The 9,052-nt window shown below is 34.5% G+C and overlaps 1 pseudogene; it reads left to right on the forward strand.

Annotated features, from left to right (window-relative positions):
• Positions 1-2,211: 2,211 nt before the first annotated feature.
• LOC141511903 (cullin-2-like) lies at positions 2,212-4,731 on the forward strand (annotated as a pseudogene).
• The last annotated feature ends 4,321 nt before the right edge of the window (positions 4,732-9,052 follow it).

A 9,052-nucleotide genomic window follows, 5' to 3' on the forward strand; every position in this document is an offset into this window, starting at 1 on the left:
TGCTTTCTTGTCATGTATTTTTAGAGACTGAGCCTGTTAATCTAGTGCTATTGTGTCATAAAGTATGTGGGTGTATGTAGGGGTAAAATGAAGGTTTTGAAAGTTCATAAAATTATTTTATATTTGATCCTGGAGATGTTAAGTATCCACTGGATTTAGTTTATTGAATGGGGTGGTGGGTTGTAGTCAGACTCATACTCTAGAAAGATCAATTTGTTAGCTGAGTGGAGGAGAGGGAGAGACTTGAGGTATGGAGACAAAACAGCTAATTATTTTAACAGTCAAGTAATTATATGACTTAGACAAACTCTTCTACCAATATACAGTCTTTAGAAAAGGAGAGTATAAGCAAAAATAGGAATCATATATGCAATATGTGTAGTCAAAGCACACATAAATAGATCAGCTCATAACTCCTATACTGCAGGATCATCAATGTCTTATAGGGCTGTTACTATATTACCCTCTCTGTTTCTACTCCTGGGTGGGTATAACATCCCTGTAAAGTATATTTCTCTACGAGTTTTCTCTTATTTTGTGTTGTATGATAGACATGTAGTCTCAGTTGAGTTCCTCTATGGTGATTATTGTGAATGAAATATGTCTTCAACACTGCTTTTCTGTTTTCCTTCCTGCTATCTGATAGCTCTTTCTTAAGTAGTGTCTTCTGACTTTTGCTCCCTACTACTAGGGATCTCTTCTGAATTAATTTCTTCAAGATCATTAGTTGACCATTTCAGTTACAATATAGTGGAACTGAATTTTAGTCAGGCGAGGGCTGAGTAAAGTTATCAACCTCTTTTCCTTCTAGTCATCTGTATCTAGTCTCCATATCTGGATCAGGTCAACTACATGAAGTGGGAGCCCTTGACCTTTTCAAACTAAGTCTTTATCAGGTCTTAGTTTGTCTGAGGCAATACGCATTCAGTTATGGTTGATCAGATGAGTATGAGCCCAGAATGTCTAACACAGATTGGGCACAAATAGTTCATATGAATATTTGAAATAGAATTCCTAAATTTGTACATCTTGTGTTTCTTTTGAAACTACTTCGATTCTGCTTTGCTCATAGAGCAAAACATCTGCCTTGATGAGATCATGCTATATTAGGTGTGTATGTGTCAGTGTCAAGTTTTCAATTCCAAAGTTCTTAAGGGAGACCTTGAGAGTGTCTTTGTCTTTGTTCTTTTGACCAAAATGTAAGCACTTGCATTGGGTGAGTTCTTTTAAAATAGTCTTTCAGATAAGCATACATTTAGCATTCAAAGAACCCATTGGAATGCTTGGTAATTTAGTTCAAGAAAGAACCTCAGTGTCTAATATCTTATTCTGCCAGGTGAACCTCAGAAACTTTCTAAGACAATTCAGATGAAAGCCATTCAGTTTTTTGATATGGCACTAGTCTACACTCTAAGTTTAACAAGTATACAATAATGAGATAAGCGCAATTGCTCTGCACAATTGATACTCAGTCTAATACTTCTTTCCCACATTTTCTTTCAGAATCTCCCAAACACTGAGTTATTTCTGGGATGCAAGTATCAACTTCATTATCATTGTGTATTGCTGCGAAAAGTGTATGACCAATGCAGTTGAACTTATCCACATAATTCACATCTCGATTTGCTGTAACTGTTAGCTCCATGTATGGATGCTGTGGTACTAGCTGGTGAAGTGCCTGTATTTTCTTGATATCAATTATTTAGGCCAAATTAGCCCAAGTAATAGAGAATCAGTGCACATTTTATTGCTTCTCAGTTGCAGAGGTTGCATTAAGTACATAATTATCGGCAAACCAAAAAAATAAAAGGAAAGAAAAAGACAAAAAAGAAAATCATGCACTATCTCCCCCTCTGTTTTAGTATTGGCTTATATTCTTTTCAAGTGAAACAATTTACCATCAGTGTGATAGCTGGTATTGATACCATATTCATTCTCATTGGAGGCATTTGACATTTTTGAAAGCATCATTCTAAAAAAGCATGGGAGCAAGTGCACAATCTAGCTTCATCCCATTGGTGACTGAGAAAATGTGAGAGCATCATTCATTATCAAAATCTATGCAAGCATACTCATGAAACTGAGATGCAATACTGTGAACTTCTCCAGGCAAATAAATTCTGATAAAATTTTCCATAAGCCCTAACAACTGACAGTTTAAAAGGTCTTACTTAGTGGACTGGCAGGCCTTGAATAGTGCCTTGGTACCCGATGGCCCCTGCCCACCTGCCCCCTCCCCTGGTGTTAGATCACTCTTCCTCTGTTTCAGAGGGCCTCCTCCATTCCCTTGCTAGTGGGCCCAGATAGGCAGGCAGTATAGTGAGGGGGGAGCCTCACTGACAGCCTGGCATTGACCCCACCTTCCCTGATCCAAATCCCTGACCCAGACAGATTTCAGAATTAAATTCCCACATTGTCCCTGGAGCAAACTCTTAATGAGAACCAAAACTGCTGTCATTTTGTATTACATTGAAAGAGCAACTTGCAATAATCACATTTCAAATGCCTCCATTTATTAGTGCCTTGATTACTAAGATCAACCAAAGCATAGAAAAGAACTATGTGCTTATTAACATTGATTACTATTGTCATGGACAATGTCATGGATATAATCCAAATGGAAAAATTCCTTATGGAGAGTTCTGGATTCTGAAGAAAAGATATTGACTTTGTATCATAATATAGGAACAGAATATAGAAAAGGGGAAAACTATATAAACTTTTTATACAAGTATCTCAATACATAATTTATTAAGATTATTAAATTGTTGGTAGTTGACTTTCACAATGCTTATGGTAATGTAGATAAGAAGGAACTACTTAGAGAAAAAGGAAAGTTAGTTGTGGATATATGAATAAAACTGATACTTGAGTCAAATTCAGTCAAATTCAATCCTTATATGAATGTTCCTCTGAGTGAAAAAAAACTAATTTCTGTGGGAAAGATCCAAATCCAAAAGGAATCCATAGAATTATTAACTCCTTTGCTCTTACTGAATAGTATAAGAAAAATTCCACTTACAGGTTTTATCAGGAAATATATGAATTGTCTTTTCTGAACAGGGAAATATTATTTTTTAAAAAGCTTCAAATTTGTTACAAGAATCAAACTGTTCACAGTATATGGGAAAGGTCTTATGCACATTAAAAGATGAAGAAATGTGATATAGAAAATATTTACATTCAAGTTCATATAGTAAAGTGATTCATGAATGGATGTAGCAAATTGTGGCAAACCACTTACAGTTTTTACATACAGAATGCCACAATATTATCCAACAAGAGAAAAGAAGTGACATGGCAAACATGGACACCTTGCTTCCTGTTGTGTCAAGTGGCTTACCTCATATGATTTGAGATCTACAGAACCATAATCATGATGATGGTCTTAGAGCAATTGTAATCTTTCTCAGAAAACCATGCCAATTCAATTTGTGTAATCAACTTCAGAGGTACATGGTAAATTTACCCAACTTATCAGCAACTGTTTTGAATAATGACCAAGATTTTATGAGGGCCCTGAATAAGGCTCAGACATCACTACTAAGTTATAAAGAACCCAAAGTGAGACAGCTAGGTGGTGCTGTAGATAGAGCATTGGTCTTAGAGTCTGGAGGACCTGAGTTCAAATTCAACCTCAGATACTTAATAATTGTGTAGCTGTGTGATCTTGGGCAAGTCACTTAGCCCAATGCCTTAAATAAACAAACAAACAAACAAATAAACAAATAAATAAATAAATAAAAGAAAATGAAAAAAAATAAAGAACCCAAAGCATCTGAAATGCTATCCGAGGATTGTGAAAACTTGCTGAAAAATTATGTAAAATGAATGTTTGACAAATGCAGTGAAAAACAAGCTCACCAGTTTCATTACAATTCTGAAATGCATTGATGATAAAGATGTTTTTTCAAAAGTTTTATGCCAGAATATTGACCAAAAATGTAATTAATTAATTAACTAAGAATTTTGAAGAAGTAATGATCAATAAATTAAAGTATGTGAATATGAATTTGCAAACAAGTTCCATCAAATATATACAATCATGAATGTCAGTTCTGATATCAACAACACATTCAACAGTTTCATTAAAAATTATGACCCAAATCCCAAATAATTGATTTGGGAATTAGTTTTCAAATATATGTCCAACATTCTGGTGCATGGTCTTTTACTCAATCTTCTTTCTCTTCTTTCTCAGATACAGGAAAAATGTTTATACCTTTTTCAGTGGAAGGAAGTTTAACTTTTTCTTTGTACAGGTAAAGTTAAAATGAACTATTTGTCTAAAGACTCTGTGGCCACTGATACAACCTATCAAATGACCAAACTACTTTTAACAATAGCAACTCTGTCAGTTTCATAGAGTTCATGACACACAGATGAATGATAAAGAAATCGGCAAAAATAGTCATTACTTGATATGAAAATTGACAATGATGATTTAGAAAAGGACATTGATACAAACTCTATTTTTCACTAACACTGAACTTTAGCAGTAAAAGGACAAAATTTAAAATTATTAGATTGATGCAAAAGGTCACATCACAAGAGATAGAGCAGACCAGAAGAATTGTAGATGAAGATAGGAAAAGGTACCTCCAGGCTGCTATAGTCCAAATCATGAAAGCTCAAAGAGTATTGTAGCACAATATAATTAAGGAATTTATTAGTCAATTAAGAGCTTGGTTTTACCCAAGCATTAGCACAGTTCTTGTCCTTTGTTATTGAAGAAGTTCAAAATGACATTCCCATGTTTGAGACAAATTACAAGAATTCTGCATTTCTCTAAATTTCACTTATACTTTAATTTCGATAGCATTAAATTCTGCCTTTAAAGAGATGGATAAGTAATCCTGCTGATAAATCCTATGGATTTCTCATTTTTCATTATTCAGCTTCTGAAATCTTCCATCATTTTCATCAAACTAATCTTGATGTTTATAAATGTTCTGATTCAACTGTGTAAATGTAGTGCTGTATATCAAATCTCAAAAGACTGCCCACTCCTTTTCTGTTCCACTGCTGACAACTGGATGTTACTCAACTTTTCCTGTAAGTTTGCAAGAAATGTACCAGTCTCAGAGAAATGCTCTAATCTTTTGACATCAAGTCAACATCTTGCCTTGGGGTCACCACTTTTTTTAATGCAAATATTTTCCTTGTAGAGGATGTCTATGATAAGTTCAATACTCTGTGTCATACATTGCCTTTGTTCTTCTCATGTCCTCCCTGTTTCTTCTCCCAATGACTTGGCTTCTTAAATGCAACGTTTGCTGCAAGGATGCATCCATATAGTTTCATTGTATTTAGGTAAATGGAAGATAATGTTGGTGATGAGGTCATGAGATGCACAAGTCTTAGGTAGTAGGTGATCATTGATATTACTATTTCCAACACTATTTTTCCCAAGGACTCGCTGATGTCTGGTAATCCTTTCTTATGCTAGCATTCAAGTCATTCAGAATTAAACATTTATCTTCTTTTGGCACATAGATGAGAGTCTCAAGGTCTTCATAATATTTTTCTTTGACCACAGGAAATGGGCCAGGGTTTAGTTAAAAAAGGAAAATGAAAAAAAGAAAGAAAAACTAAAGGAAAAGTATTAGCATAATTCATAGAACAAATACTAAAACCAATAAAAAGTCATATATTTAAATCAATAGATATTGGAAAAACCTTTGACAAAATATACATGCTTCTTGTCCTTTGTTATTGAATAAGATCAAAATGACATTACTGTTTGAGACAAATTACAATGTTTCCAATTGTGGTTGATCAGACGAATATGAGCTTGGAATGTTTTACCACAGGACAGACACAAACAGTCTATGTAAACACCTGGGGTGGGTACTCAAACGTACATATGACTTGTTTCCTTTGAGCTGCTTCAATTCTACCTTCCTCATAGAATCAACATGCTCTCTGATGGTGTTGCACCATGTGCCAGTGTCTCCTATGTTGTACAAACAATTCTAAAATTCTTCAATGAGACCTTCCAGGTGTCTTGGTATCACTTCTTCTGACCTTCTTGTCAGCACTTGCCCTTTGTGAGTTTTTCATAAAATAGTTGGGGTTTTTTGGCAAGTGTTTATCTGGCATTCTACCAAGAAGTGCAGCCTGTTGAAGTTGCAGTCTCTGTGATAATGTTGAAATGTTAGGCAGCTTAGCTCAAGAAAGGACCTCAGTATCTGATATCTTCAGAATCATTCTAAGAAAATTTAAATGGAAGTGATTCAGTTTCCTGACATTGCACTGGTAGACTGTCTAGGTTTCACAGGCATTCATCAATGAGGTCAACACAATGACTGTAGAGTTTCAGTTTGGTATTCAGTATAATATATCTTCTCTCTTGTACTTTCTTTTGGAGTCTTCCAAGTACAAATTTAGCTCTGACAATGCATGTTTCATCCTCATTGTCAACGTGTACCTCCTTGGAAAGGACACTGGCAGGATAAGTGAACTTGTCTACATTTGCTATAAAGGATGGTTGCACAAATGACTGATAGAGAAACTGTTTTCTTGGTGTTGTTAGACCAAAATTAGAATAAGTAGCAGAGGCTGTATTGAGTGTGCAATAATCTGTAAACAGATTATGCACTAACAAAATAAATCCTGCACTAATACTCCCTCCACTTTGACTTGTAGTCTGTTCAAGTTGAAGAATTTGCCATCAGTACAATGGCTGACCTTGAGGCCATGTTCATCCTCAGTAAAGGATAACGTAACTGATAACATAACTGAAAACTTCATGCTAAAAAGTATGGGAGCAAATACATATCCTTGTTTCAGTCCACTGTCGACTGAGAGATCTCAAAAACATCATGTACTATCTAGATCTCTGGGCAAGCCTGCCATCATAAAATTGATGTACAATACTGACACACTTCTCCAGGCAACCAAATTTTGATATAATTTTCCTTTGATGATATCAAAGTCTGTGGTCAGATCTACAAATGTTGTTCTGTTCCTGGCATTTTTCCGGGAGTTGTCAGTAAGCAAACACAATATTGATTGTTCTTCTACCCTTTCTGAAGCCGCACTGGCTCTCAGGGAGGTAATTACCAGCCTGTTGAGGACTCTGGTAAGAATCTTACCAGCAATGACTAAAAAAGAAATGTCCCTATGATTATCACAGGACAATCTGTTCCCTTTACCTTTATAGAGATGGACAATGGAAGCATCCTTGAATTCTTAGAGCATAATCACTTTATATGAAATAACATGAAAAATTTCAATCAGTTTTAGGATGAGCAATGGACTCTCCACCTTGTAGATCTCAGCTGAAACAGAATCAGCACCAGGTGCTTTGCTACTAGAAAGGAACCTCACGGTATTCAAAACCTCTTCTTCAGTTGGAACTTCAGCTAGGGACTAATTGACTTCAAATTGAGGTAAATGGTAAATGACTTCTACATTGATCGATGATTATGGAAGTTAAGAATACTATGAAAATGTTCAACTCTTCGCTTTAGTCTCATGTCCCTATCATTGATCGATGTGGATCCAGCAGCATTGAATAGTTGAGATGTACCATATGTCTTCAGCCCATAAATAACCTTCAGGGCATCATAAAAGCATTTTGGTTTGTTACTGTCTACAAAAAATTGAATTTCATATGCCTGTTAACTGAATCAAAGAGTCTTGCAACTCTCTAAGTTTTTCTTGTACTTTCCTTTTGATGGAATTAAATGCTGCCCTCTCAAAAATGAATGAACTATCCTGCTGCTAAACTCTGTGGAATTCTCATTTTTCATTTAGCAATTTCTGTATTTCCCCATCATTTTCATCAAATTATTCTTGGTGTTTGTGAGTTTTCTGACCCAGATGAGCAAATGCAGTATTGTAAACCAGATCTCTGAACGCTGCCCCCTCCTTTTCTGTTCCTCTGTTGCCAACTGTATTTTGGCTCAGTTTTCCCTCTAAGTTAACAAAAATCTTCTCCTGACTCAGAGAGACACTCTAATGTTTTAACATTATTTTTTTTTCTAGTATTCATTACATCTTAGACCTCTGCTTTGGTAGAATGTGAATATTTAGCTTGGAGAAGATGAATCTGTGATCAATCCAATACTCTGCACCACACATTGCCTTTGTCACTCTAACACGCCAAAGTTTGCTATGAGAGTGTATCCAGGAAGTTTTATTGCATTTAGATAAACAGAAGACAGTGGAAAGACATATAAACAAAAGAAAGCATATAAATAGGGTTTGTCATAAATGAGAGGTAGCATCTTTTTAGATGAAATACAAGCATTATCTGTAATGCAGATAAACTTGCAGTCTTCCCATTATGAACAGGAGTGAACGAAGCATGTCTATTATTTACACTATTTTGTAATAGAATTGCTAGGAATAGGAGTTAAATTATAACGAATAAAAATGGCAAGAAAAACAACAAAAACAAAACTACTGATCAGTTAACAATTTTTTCAAAGATGTAGGACATAAAATAAATGCATACAAATCAACAACATTTGGATATACTACCAATAAAACACAGTAGCAAGAAATAGAGATATTCCACTTAAAATAACTACAGACAATATAAAATATTTGGGGATCTACCAGACATGAAAAAAAAAGAACTGTAAGAATACAATTATAAAACAGTTTTCACCAAAATAAAGATAGTTCAAAATAAAAAGGAGAAATACTAATAGTTCATGGGTAAGCTGAGTTAACTTTATAAAAATGACAATTCTGTTAATTCATTTTTCATTGATTGTGCCAATCAAACTTCCAAAGAATTATTTTACAGACCAAGAAAGAAGTAGCAATTCATCTGGAAGAAAAATATGTCAAGCATATAAGCTGAATTAATAAAAAATATCAAACAGGGTAGCCTAATAATTCTAAATTTTAAACCATATTACAAAATGTTATTCATCAAAACTCTCTGAAACTAAGAAATATGGTAGCTAGTCAACAATTAAGTTTGTACTATACAGTTGTAAATGTCCATAAAAATATATTATTTAATACACTTAATGATCCAAACTTTAGGTTAATAACTCAATAATTAATGAAAATTTATGATAAAACTGGAAAA

Source organism: Macrotis lagotis, chromosome 2 (assembly GCF_037893015.1).
Source record: "Macrotis lagotis isolate mMagLag1 chromosome 2, bilby.v1.9.chrom.fasta, whole genome shotgun sequence".
Taxonomy (NCBI): Eukaryota; Metazoa; Chordata; class Mammalia; order Peramelemorphia; family Peramelidae; genus Macrotis; species Macrotis lagotis.